This window comes from Macaca nemestrina, chromosome 1 (genome assembly GCF_043159975.1).
Source record: "Macaca nemestrina isolate mMacNem1 chromosome 1, mMacNem.hap1, whole genome shotgun sequence".
NCBI lineage: Eukaryota > Metazoa > Chordata > Mammalia > Primates > Cercopithecidae > Macaca > Macaca nemestrina.
In genome coordinates this window covers 54,625,379-54,637,475 of record NC_092125.1, presented here as the reverse complement: position 1 = coordinate 54,637,475, position 12,097 = coordinate 54,625,379, and positions in this window count along the sequence as shown.

Here is a 12,097-nt window from a genome sequence, read left to right as displayed (position 1 = left end):
TAGAAGTACTTCTTCCACTTCAATTATTTTAAAAAGTTTGAGAAATATATTAGTTCTTCTTAAAAGTTTGGTAGAATTTAACTGTAAAACCATCCAGTTTTTGGCTTTTCTTTGACAGGAAACTTTTTATTATTGATTCAATCATTGGACTTGTTATTGATCTATTCAGATTTTCTATTATTTAATGATTCAGCCTTGATAGGTTGTCTATGTCTAGGCATGTAGATGTGTCTTGATATATTGTATGTGTATGTATGTAGAAATTTATACATTTCTTCTAGGTTAACCAAATTATTGGTGTATGATTGTTCATAGTTGTCTCGCAATTTTTTATTTCTGTGGTACCAATTTTTATGCCTCCTCTTTCATTTCTGATTTCATTTATTTCACTCTCCTTTTGTAATGTAGCTAAATATTATCTTTTCAAAAAATCAACTCTTTTTCATTGATTTTTTCCTACTGTCTATTTTGTTTTTGCTGCTCTGTTCTTTGTTATTTCCTTCCTTTTGCTAGGTTTGAACTTTGTTCTTCTCTCAGTTCCTTGAATTTTACATAGTTCACTTGAGATTTTTTTTTAATTATTATGGACATTTGTTGTTATGTATTTTCTATGAAGAACTTTCCACTTAGAACATTTTTGCTGCATCGCATGAGTTTTGCAATGTAATTTTTTCGTTTTTATCTTGTATTTTTTATTTTCCTTTTGATTTATTCTTTGACACATTGTTGAAGAGTATGGTGATTAATTCCCACATATTTGTAAATTTTTCATGATTTCCCTTGTTATTGATTTTTAGTTTCATGTTACTGTGATTGGAAAAGATTGTTATATTTTCAATTCCCTTAAAATCCCTGAGTGATTTTATGGCCTAACATACAATCTATCCTGGAGGATGTTCCTTGTGTGTTTGAAAAGAACGTGCATTCTGTTGCTGTTGGTTGGAATGTTTGGTATATATTTGTTGGGTCTGCTTGATCTAAAGTATAATTCAAGTCCATTTGATTTCCTTATTGATTTTCTGTCTAGATGATCTGTTCATTTTTGAAAATGGGATTTTGAAGTCCTTTGCTATGTTTGTGTTTCATTCTATCTTTCCCTTCAGATTGCTTAACCATTCTCCCATTTGACCCAAGAATACTAACTTGTGGCATTTGTGACTGCAGCATTTACCCCAAGATGACTTTGCATTGAAATATCTTGGTTTTATTATTATTTTTACTTTGCTCTGGTATATCAACTTTGGAAACAAAAGACATCATTCTATTTATAGCATTCTGCTTTTAGTAGTGGTATTTTCATTTACAAAATATGGTAATTCTTGATCACTGACAATGTCAAATCCTAGAAAACGTAGCATTCTTACTTGTGACGTTAACATAGTTCTTGAAGAGATGTTGGCTGAAGACTCATTTGATGAATCTGATTGTTCTCAAATAGATTATTCTTTTCATTCATGTCCGTGTGAAGAGACCACCAAACAGGCTTTGTGTGAGCAACAAGGCTGTTTATTTCACCTGGATGCAGGCAGGTTGAGTCCAAAAAGAGTCAGTGAAGGGAGATAGGGGTGGGGCCATTTTGTAGGATTTGGGTAGGTAAAGGAAAATTACAGTCAAAGGGTGTTGTTCTCTGGCGGGTAGAGGTGGCTGTCACAAGGTGCTCAGTGGGGGAGCCTTTGAGCCAGGATGAGCCAGGAGAAGGAATTTCACAAGGTAATGTCATCAGTTAAGGCAGGAACAGGCCATTTTCACTTCTTTTGTCATTCTTGAGTTACTTCAGGCCATCTGGATGTATACTTACAGGTCACAGGGGATATGATGGCTTAGCTTGGGCTCAGAGGCCTGACATTCCTATCTTCTTATATTGATAAGAAAAAACGAAATAGCGGTAAAGTGTTGGGGTGGTGAAAATTTTCAGGGATGGTATGGAGAGATAATGGGCTATGTTTCTCAGGGCTGCTTCAAGCAGGATTGGGGTGGCGTGGGAAACTAGAGTGGGAGAGATTAAGCTAAAAGAAGATTTTGTGGTAAGGGGTGATATTGTGGGGTTGTTAGAGGAAACATTTGTCATGTAGAATTATTGGTGATAGCCCAGATACGGTTTCGTATGAATTGAAAAACTAAATGGAATAAGAGAAGGAGAAAAACGGGTATTAAAGAACTAAGAATTGGGAAGATCCAGGACATCCAATTAGAGAATGTCCAAGGGAGTTCAATGTAATTACTTATTTGGTTGGTGAGTTTGGGGGCTCTATTCTTGGCAGAGTCCTTTTATTAAGTTGGAGGCTGAGCTGGGTGAGGTGTGTTTTTAAAAGACAATTAGTCCGTTCTACCTTTCCTGAAGATTGAAGATGGTAAGGGATATGAAGGTTCCACTGAATACCAAGAGCCGGAGAATCTCCTTGGGTGATTTGACTAGTAAAAGCTGGTCTGTTATCAGACTGTATAGAAATGGGAAGGCCAAACCACAGAATTATGTCTGACAGAAGGGAAGAAATGACTGTGGTGGCCTCAGACCCTTTGGGAAAGGCCCGCTACCCATCCAGTGAAAGTGTCTACCCAGACCAAGAGGTATTTTAGTTTCCTGACTGGAGGCATGTGAGTAAAGTCAATTTGCCAGTCCTAGGCGGGGGCAAATCCCCAAGTTTGATGTGTAGGGAAGGGAGGGGGCCTGAGAAATTCCTGAGGAGTAGTAGAATAGCAGATGGAACACTGAGAAGTGATTTCCTTGAGGATAGATTTCCATAATAGAAAGGAAACAAGAGGTTCTAAGAGGCAGGCTAGCGACTTGGAACCTACATGATAGAGGTTATGAAATGATGACAGAATAGAATGGGCCTGTGAGGCTGGAAGGAGCTATTTTCCTTGGTCCAAGAACCACTTGCCTTGTGTGGGAAGAGATTGATAGGTGGAAGTTTCAGCAGGGGAATAGTTTGGAGTGGCCACATGAGAAGGAGAAAAACTGCCATGAGGGATAGAAGTTGGAATGCTAGCTGCTTTTTTAGCTAACTTATCAGCATAAGCATTGTTCTGAGTGATGGGATCTGATGCTTTTTGATGGCCCTTGCAGTGAATGACTCCAGCTTCCTTTGGAAGTAAAGTGGCCTTGAGAAGAGTTTTTATTAAAGAGGCATTAATGATGGAGGACCTCATCATAGTGAGGAAATCTCTTTCAGCCCATATAACAGCATGGTGATGCAGGATATGGAAGGCATATTTAGAGTCAGTATAAATATTGACACGTAATTCCTTTGCAAGGGTTAGGGCTCGAGTTAAGGCAATGAGTTCAACTTGCTGAGAGGCAGTGGAGGGGGGCAGAAAGTATATGCATCAGGTGTGAGGAAGAAAATAGATTTTGGAAGTTAAGAGAACTATAGAGAGTGAGTTGAGCATAGTTTGTGATTTTTAGGGCCTCTAAAAGTATTAACACAGTGGCAGCCGCTGCACCCAGACATGAGGGGTAGGCTAAAACACTAAGGTCAAGTTGTTTGGACAGAAAGGTTACAGGGCGTGGTCCCGGCTCTTGTGTAAGAATTCTGACTGCACTAACCACGCCTAGGAAGGAAAGGAGTTGTTGTTTTGTAGAAGGGATTGGAGTTTGAGAGATCAGTCGGACACGACCGGCAGGGAGAGTACCTGTGTTTCCATGAGACTTATGCTGAGATAGGTAACAGATTTGTAAGAAATTTGGGCTTGACTGAAGTAATGGGGGCTGTCTGTGAAGCCTTAAGGCAGTACAGCCCAGGTAATTTCCTGAGCCTGATGGGTGTCAGGGTCAGTCAAAGTGAAAGCAAAGAGAGGCTGGGATGAAGGGTGCAAAGGAATAGTAAAGAAAGCATGTTTGAGATCCAGAACAGAATAATGGGTTGTGGAGGGAGGTATTGAGGATAGGAGAGTATATGGGTTTGGCACCACGGGTGGATAGGCAAAACAATTTGGTTGATAAGGCGCAGATCCTGAACTAACCTGTAAGCCTTGTCTGGTTTTAGAACAGGTAAAATGGGGGAATTGTAAGGGGAGTTTATAGGCTTTAAATGACCATGCTGTAGCAGGTGAGTGATAACAGGCTTTAATCCTTTTAAAGCATGCTCTGGGATGGGATATTGACATGGGGCGGGATAAGGTGATTAAGTTTTAATGGGATGGTAAGGGGTGCATGATCGGTCGCTAAGGAGGGAGTAGAGGTGTCCTATACTTGTGGTTTAAGATGGGGAGATACAAGGAGAGGATGTGAAGGAGGCTTTGGACTGAGGGAAAGGCGGCAATGAGGTGTGGCTGTGGCCTAGGAATAGTCAGGGAAGCATATAATTTAGTTAAAATATCTCAACCTAATAAGGGAGCTGGGCAGGTAGGGATAACTAAAAAGGAGTGCATAAAAGAATGTTGTCCAAGTTGTCACCAGACTTGGGGAGTTTTAAGAGGTTTAGAAGCCTGGCTGTCAATGCCCACAACAGTTATGGAGGCAAGGGAAACAGGCCCTTGAAAAGAAGGTAATGTGGAGTGGGTAGCCTCTGTATTGATTAAGAAGGGGACGGACTCACCCTCCACTGTGAGAGTTACCTGAAGCTCGGCATCCGTGATGGTCTAGGGGGCTTCCCAGGCGATCGAGCAGTGTCAGTCTTCAGCCACTAAGCCGAGAAGATCTGGGAAAGAGTCAGTCAGAGAGCCTTGGGTCAGAGTTCCAGGGGCTCTGGGAGTGGCCGCTAGGTGAGTTGAACAGTTCGATTTTCAGTGGGGTTCCACACAGATGGGACAGAGTTTAGGAGGAATCCTGGGCTACAGGCATTCCTTGACCTAGTGGCCAGATATCCGGCACTTGTAGCAAGCTCCTGGGGGAGGCGGTCCTGGAGGAACACCTGGCCACTGCAGTTTAGGCGTTTAGAGTTCTTGTGTGGTGGAGATGTGGCTGGAGTTTCTCTCACAGTGGAGGCAAGGAATTGCAACTCAGAAATATGTTGCTACTTGGCTGCCTCTACTCTATTATTGTACACTTTGAAGGTGAGGTTAATTAAGTCCTGTTGTGGGGTTTGAGGGCCAGAATTTAATTTGTGGAGCTTCATTTAATATCGGGAGCAAATTGGGTAATAAAATAAAATGCATATTGAGAATAAGACGGCCTTCTGACCTTTCAGGGTTTAGGGCTGTAAAGCATCTCAGGGTTGCTGCCAAACGGGCCATGAACTGGGCTGGGTTTTTCATATTTGATGAAAAAGAGCCTAAATGCTAACTGATTTGGGAGAGGTCGGATAAAGAAAAAGGATCATTATTCTTGACTATGCCTTTAGGTCCAGCCACCTTTTTAAGAAATTGCTGGACAGGAGAGGGAGGGCTGGTCATGGAATGAAACTGTAAGCCAGACCCAGTGTGAGGAGGGGAGGTGATAAAAGGATTATAGGGTGGGGGAGTGGAGAATGAGGAAGAATTGAGACCTAGCTCGGCCTGGTGAGAAGCAACCTGGGGAGAAGGGGAGAGGTCAGATGGGTCTGCAGAAAAGGAAGATTCAAAAGATTCAGCCACACTTGGGGTTGGGACTGAAGGGACAGGCGGAAGGGAAAGAAGCAAGATTTGGGACGAGTTGCATTGGGAACAGAGACTAGGGAGGGACCAATGTGTAAAAGGATGCCTGGACATCAGGCACCTCAGACCGTTTGCCCATTTTATGACAAGAATTATTTAGATCTTGTAGGATGGAAAAATCAAAAGTGTCATTTTCTGGCCATTTGGAACCACTGTCGAGTTTGTATTGCGGTCAAGCGGTGTTGCAGAAGAAAATAAGACGCTTAGATTTTAGGTCAGGCAAGAGTTGAAGAGGTTTTAAGTCATTGAGAGCACAGGCTAAAGGAGAAGAAGGAGGACTGGAGGGTGGAAGTTTCCCCATAGTGAAGAAGGCAACTCCAGAGAAAAGAGAGGGCAGAGACATGGAGAGAAGGGGTGGGGGGTGCTTGCCCTCCAACAAAGTGGAGAAGGGGTAGGAGGTGCTTGCCCCCCAGGAAAGTGGAGAAGTAGTAGAGACACGGAGAGAAGGGATGGGGGTGCTTGCCCCCTAGGAAAGTGGAGAAGGAGTTGGGGTGAGCAGCCCTGGGCTGCAATGTGGGTGAGCAGCCAAATCAGGCGTCCCTGCAATTGACTTGCCACTAACCGAATGTGGGTGAACAACCAAGGCAGGCATCCCCGCGGTGATCAGCCAACAGTGAAATGTGGGTGAATAATCAGGCAGGTGTCCTGGCGTGAGTAAACACCAAGGGAAGACTGTCTTCCCGAGTCTGTGACCTGTGCTGGAGTTTTGGGTCCGCAGATAAAACTCGTCCTCCTTTGTCTCTACTAGAAAAGGAAAGGAACTGAAATTAAGAGAAGGGAGAGATTGAAGTGTGGCGCCAAGATTGAAAGGAGAAAGAGGTTAAAGGATAGTGAGAGGTTGGAGAACAGAGTAAAGAGAGGCTGCTTACCAGATTTAAAATTGGTGAGATGTTCCTTGGGCTGGTTAGCCTGAGGACCAGAGGTTGTAGGTGGATCTTTCTCATGGAGTAAAGAGCAGGAGGACAGGGGATTGATCTCCCAAGGGAGGACCCCGATCCGAGTCACGGCACCAAATTTCACTCGTGTCCCTGTGAAGAGACAACTAAACAGGCTTTGTGTGAGCAACAAGACTGTTTATTTCACCTGGGTGCAGGCGGGCTGAGTCCGAAAAGAGAGTCAGCGAAGGGAGATAGGGGTGGGGCTGTTTTATGGGATTTGGGTAGGTAAAGGAAAATTACAGTCAAAGGGGGTTGCTCTCTGGCGGGCAGGGGTGGGGGTCACAATGTGCTCAGTAGGGGAGTCTTTGAGCCAGGATGAGCCAGGAGAAGGAATTCCACAAGGTAATGTCATCAGTTAAGGCAGGAACAGGACATTTTCACTTCTTTTTTCATTCTGGTTACTTCGGGCCATCTGGAGGTATACTTGCAGATCACAGGAGATATGATGGCTTAGCCTGGACTCAGAGACCTGACAATTCTGATGTCAGTTCTGTTTAGAAATAGCTCCAAGAAGTTTTGATATTTTATTTTCACATTGAAAATCAGTCATATTTGTTTCAGCCTCAAGGAGTTTGTTTATGCAAAATTAAATGAATGTTGGCAGCAAGCTTCACTTTTTTGTTGTTATTGTTGTTCTAAATGGGAAGAGAGTTAGTAACTGCTTTATATATTTAGGTGCTCTGATGTTGGGTGCATATATATTTATAATTGTTATATTATCTTGATGAATTGACCACTTTATCGTTACAGAGTGACCTTCTTTGTTTCTTTGTATAGTTCACTACTGAAAGTCTATTTTGTGTGATACAAGTGGAACTACCTCTGCCTTCTTTTGGTTTCCATTTTGTGTGGAATATCCTTTTCTATCCCGGCAGTCTTTGTGTGTCCCTAAAGGTGAATTGAGTTTCTTGTTAACAGAATACACTTGGATCTTGTCAGTGTTTTTTAAAAATATTCATCCTACCACTCTCTATCTTTGAATTACAGAAGTTAATTCATTTATATTTAAGGTAATTATTGATAGGTAGGGACTTGCTACTGCCACTTTGTAATATGTTTTCTGGCTTTCTTATAGATCCTTTGTTTCTGTCCTCCTCTCTTGCTGTCTTTCTTTGTGGTTTGATCGTTTTCTGTAGTGATATTCTTTTAATCCTGTCTTTTTTGTTCTTTTACATCAACTATAGGTTTCTGCCTTGTGGTTAGTTACCATGAGGCATACATAAAACATCTTCAACATTTAAATCAATTAAACATTTTAAAACACTGCATCATCTCACTAGTCACATTTCAGATACTCAATAGCCACAAGTGAGTAGTGGCTATTAAGTTGCACAGCTCAATTACAGAACATTTTCATCATCACAGAAATTTTTATAAGATAGTGCTAAGGGATATGGTAGTCCAAATTAGGTGCCCCTTATGCTCAGAAAAAGAATGGAAAGGAAATGAGTATTTTCCATATGGTGATCTTGATATATATTCAAAAGAGCAGGTTATGAAACATCATAAATTATTAATAATAAAACTACTAGTTACATCTGATTGGTAAACCAATTTAATTATTTTGTTTGTTTTTCAGGACAGTGTCCCGCTCTGTCACCCAGGCTGGAGTGCGGTGGTGCTATCTCAGCTCACTACAACCTGTGCCTCCCAGGTTCCAGTGATTCTCCTGCCTCAGCCTCCCCAATAGCTAGGATTACAGGCACATGCCACCACTCCTGGCCGACTTTTTTGTATTTTTTTGTTAGAGATGGGCTTTCAACATGTTGCCCAGGCTGGTCTCGATTTCCTGAGCTCAAGCAATCCACCTGCCTAGGCCTCCCAAATTGCTGGGATTACAGGCATGAGCCACTGCATCAGGCCAATTTATTTTTAATAATCACAAATATAAGTGTTATAATTCACATGAGAAGATTCGTTCATCTATTATTCACTCTGTTTTTATTTTTTCAGTTACCATGGTTTGGGCTTTTCTGTCTGTACCCTCACACAACTACCAGCACTTTGAAAGCATAGCTAGTACAAATTAAAGCACAACACAAAATAAAATGACAAAAAAGAAGATAAGAATTGTGCAGAGTCCATTATCCTTTCTCTAATTAATTCAAGTCACGATCAGCTTGTCATTTTCTTTCACTTTGCCTGATTTGAAATCAAATTTTCCTCCCCTTATTGACTCAGATATGTATCGGTCTCCTTTTTTTGCCAATAGAAAAAGAGTTTAAAAATCCTGAAAACTGTCCCTGTTATATTTCTCTTTTAATCATAGCAAAAAAAAATAATGCCCCCATACCCTTATATGCTTATATGCATGGCCTAAGATAAAGGTCACCTTTATGATTTATTTTAGAACATTTTTTCATTGCATGGAGAAGCCCTAACATTCTAAACTTTCCTTTCCCACATAGTAACTTTACTTCTTTCTAAAAGGACACTGCTAGCACAATTCAAATTCAATAATTTGGACAAAAGTAAAGAAAATGACTTTAGAGTTTATTTAATTTTGTTGTAAGGAAGTGAAAACACACAAGATCCTACATTTATATTTATTGCAATTATTTTATTAGGTGTGTTTTTAAAACTGGATTGCAAGTTCTTCAAATAATTTAACCATCTGAAGGTAAAGGGAAAAAAAATACCATATACTTGGCAACTTCCTCAGTCATCTAAAATCACACACAAAAAAACTTTTAAAATCTTCAGAGAAAATTGATTTTCCTCCCTTGGCTATACTAGCTGCCTCTTTTAGTGCTCTCTTTCCCAGGTTCCCAGGCATTTATCCCAGGGTACAACACACAACACGACTGCAAATTTCTGTCTTTTAAATGGCATATTAGAAATCTATGAGAAAAGTCACTTTTTGGGCCCAGCACTGGCATTGCATCAACTTTCCAAGCTCTACTGACTCAATTTTAATTGCTATGTAATGACTAATTTATATGTGTCAGGTGCTGTATTAAATGCATTACCTAATTTAGTTCACTCAAAAACCTTATAATATACTTTTATCATTGTCTTTTTATGCCTAAGGAAGCTGAATTCCAGAAAGGTTAAAATGACTTGCTTAAGTTAGTAGTGAACTTGAGATTTGACCCCCGGCTGTCTGGTTCCGCAACTGAGCATGTACACATTAGGCTCACTGCCTTTTTGACTCCAAGTGTATTTTATTCCCAAACTTTGTTATCAATTTTGGTTTTAGACAGAGGAAACTCTTAGAGATGATATTCTCCAGTCTCTAATGAAGATTCATAGAGACATAATTATGTTGTGTAATGATCATACTTAAGTAGAGTGTATTTGCTTTCTGTAAGTTAATCTTCCAAGATATCCAACAAATTATGTACTGCTACATATCAGATAGAAGTAATCATTTCTTGAGAAAAATAAAACCAGTCTTACCTATGATGTACAATTAGTAAATGACTGAAAGTAGATGGTTAATTGTCACTTATTAGTTGTAAGTAGTTTATAACCCAGTTAATATAACCACTTAGATTAGCTGATACGTAACATTTAAATGAAATTCAAATTCAGAATGAAACCTGAGAATTCATATATTTTTACATTTTGATATTTATTATGCTATCTCTATTCCCCCCCCAGAAAAAGTCTATTCCTTAACCCTAATTAATTTTTAAATCAACAGCCTATATATATATATATTTATATTTATATATTATATATATTTATATATATTTACATATATATGTAAAAATCAATCTGGGTGCATGACCAAGTTTTAGTAGATTTGATAAAATAATTTATTGATATCTCAGAAGACAACGTAATTACTGCTAATTCCATTGTTAATGTTTAAATTCTATTAAGAAATCCTACTTGTTAATAATTAAACATTATATTACTAATAATATTCCTATTTAATGTCATCACTAAATTAACAAAAAAGCATTTGATTGTAAAAGAGAAACTTTTTTCTGTTAGATATTCCCAGGGAATTAAGTTCCACTTACAAAGTATTCCTCAAAATTGATTTTAAAGTAATCTTTAAGGTAATCCCAAATTCTCAATAGCACATAAAAGCATGCATTTTTTAAAAGTAATCAATATGCCAAAAAAGATGAAGTAAACTCTTAATTCCTTGGGAGAGTTCTTAATGGTATACAAGTGTTTATTTTTTTCTGTCAAGCAAATTATTAAAAATAAATTTGAATGCCAAGGTGATGAAGATTCCTTTTGATTACATATGAAAACCTTCTTAAAAAATTACTCACTGATAAAAATTTTCACTTCTTCATAGTTTCAGTGCCAGGGTATTACATACAAAAATGCTTAAACTGCTAAATAAAATAGCTAATTCTAGGTGTCTTATTTGTAATCTTTAGTCCTGTTTCAGCAGTTGTCCAAGGTCAGGCTAATTGTAATGGTCAGTTTTGTGGAATGCAATGGTAAGGATGACTTTTTGCTGTTGTTGTTTAAGGTGGAGTCTCCCTCTGTCACCCAGACTGGAGTGCAGTGATGCGATCTCAGCTCCCTGGAACCTCTGCCTCCTGGGCTCAAACAATTCGCCTGCATCAGCCTCCCGAGTAGCTGGGATTACAGGCCTGTGCGACCACAGCCCTGCTAACTTTTGTATTTTCAGTAGAGACGGGGTTTTGCCATGTTGACCAGGCTGGTCTCGAACTCCTGACCTCAAGTGATCCACCCACCTCGGCCTCCCAAAGTGCTGGGATTACAGGCATGAACCACCATGCACGGCCGCAGGTGACTATTTTTATAGTGGCGTCTTAAAATTGTTAAACTATTTAAATTTAAAAGGTCATTAATAGTGTGAAAAATTTCCACTAAAGTAATTTCCACTTCTACAGTGAGATTTGTAATAGATGCCTTCTTTGTTCTTAAAAATGAGTTGTATACATTAAATATGTGCAGTTTTATGTGTTAATCATACATCAGTAAAATGATTTGAAAAGCAATGCTCAAAGTCAGTTCGAACCTATTAAGGGAAAAATGGTAGCGCCCAGTTGTTGTAAACCCTATACTATCAGTATCTAACTAATAGCCAACACAATACGTACTTCAGGGCTAGTTGGAGCCAGATAAAAGCATTTGTCTAGCCTTAAGTTATTTTAAGACTGAATTACATATTGACCTTCATAACATGAAATGAAATGGTATCCTGATTCTTTGCACATAGAACTGGCTGCAAAGAAAAGCTGAGTTAGATTACACAGCATGGAAATAAAAGAAAGAGAAAAAGTACCTCTTACTTTCGTATGAATGTAACTGTGAAAATGGATGTATGTAATATTGGCTAAAATACACTTAGGAAGGAAATTTTAAAAGTAATAAATTTGCAAAGCCACAGATGCTATGAATTTTTATGTTTCAAGACATTACAAATTGTTGTCCAAGAATGTTTTCCTAATTCCCAAACTCCCAATTTCACATAAAGGCAGGTATTTTTCCACAGCCTTGCAAAACTGCTTAATATAAAACTTTTAAGTTATTGTTAATATAAGTGAAAAACCATAATATATTCTTGTTTTGATCACTTCAGATGTTTTTGGAAGAAAGGTTTATGACTATAGCATTAATTTATTAATTACTCACATACTTCCTAGCTA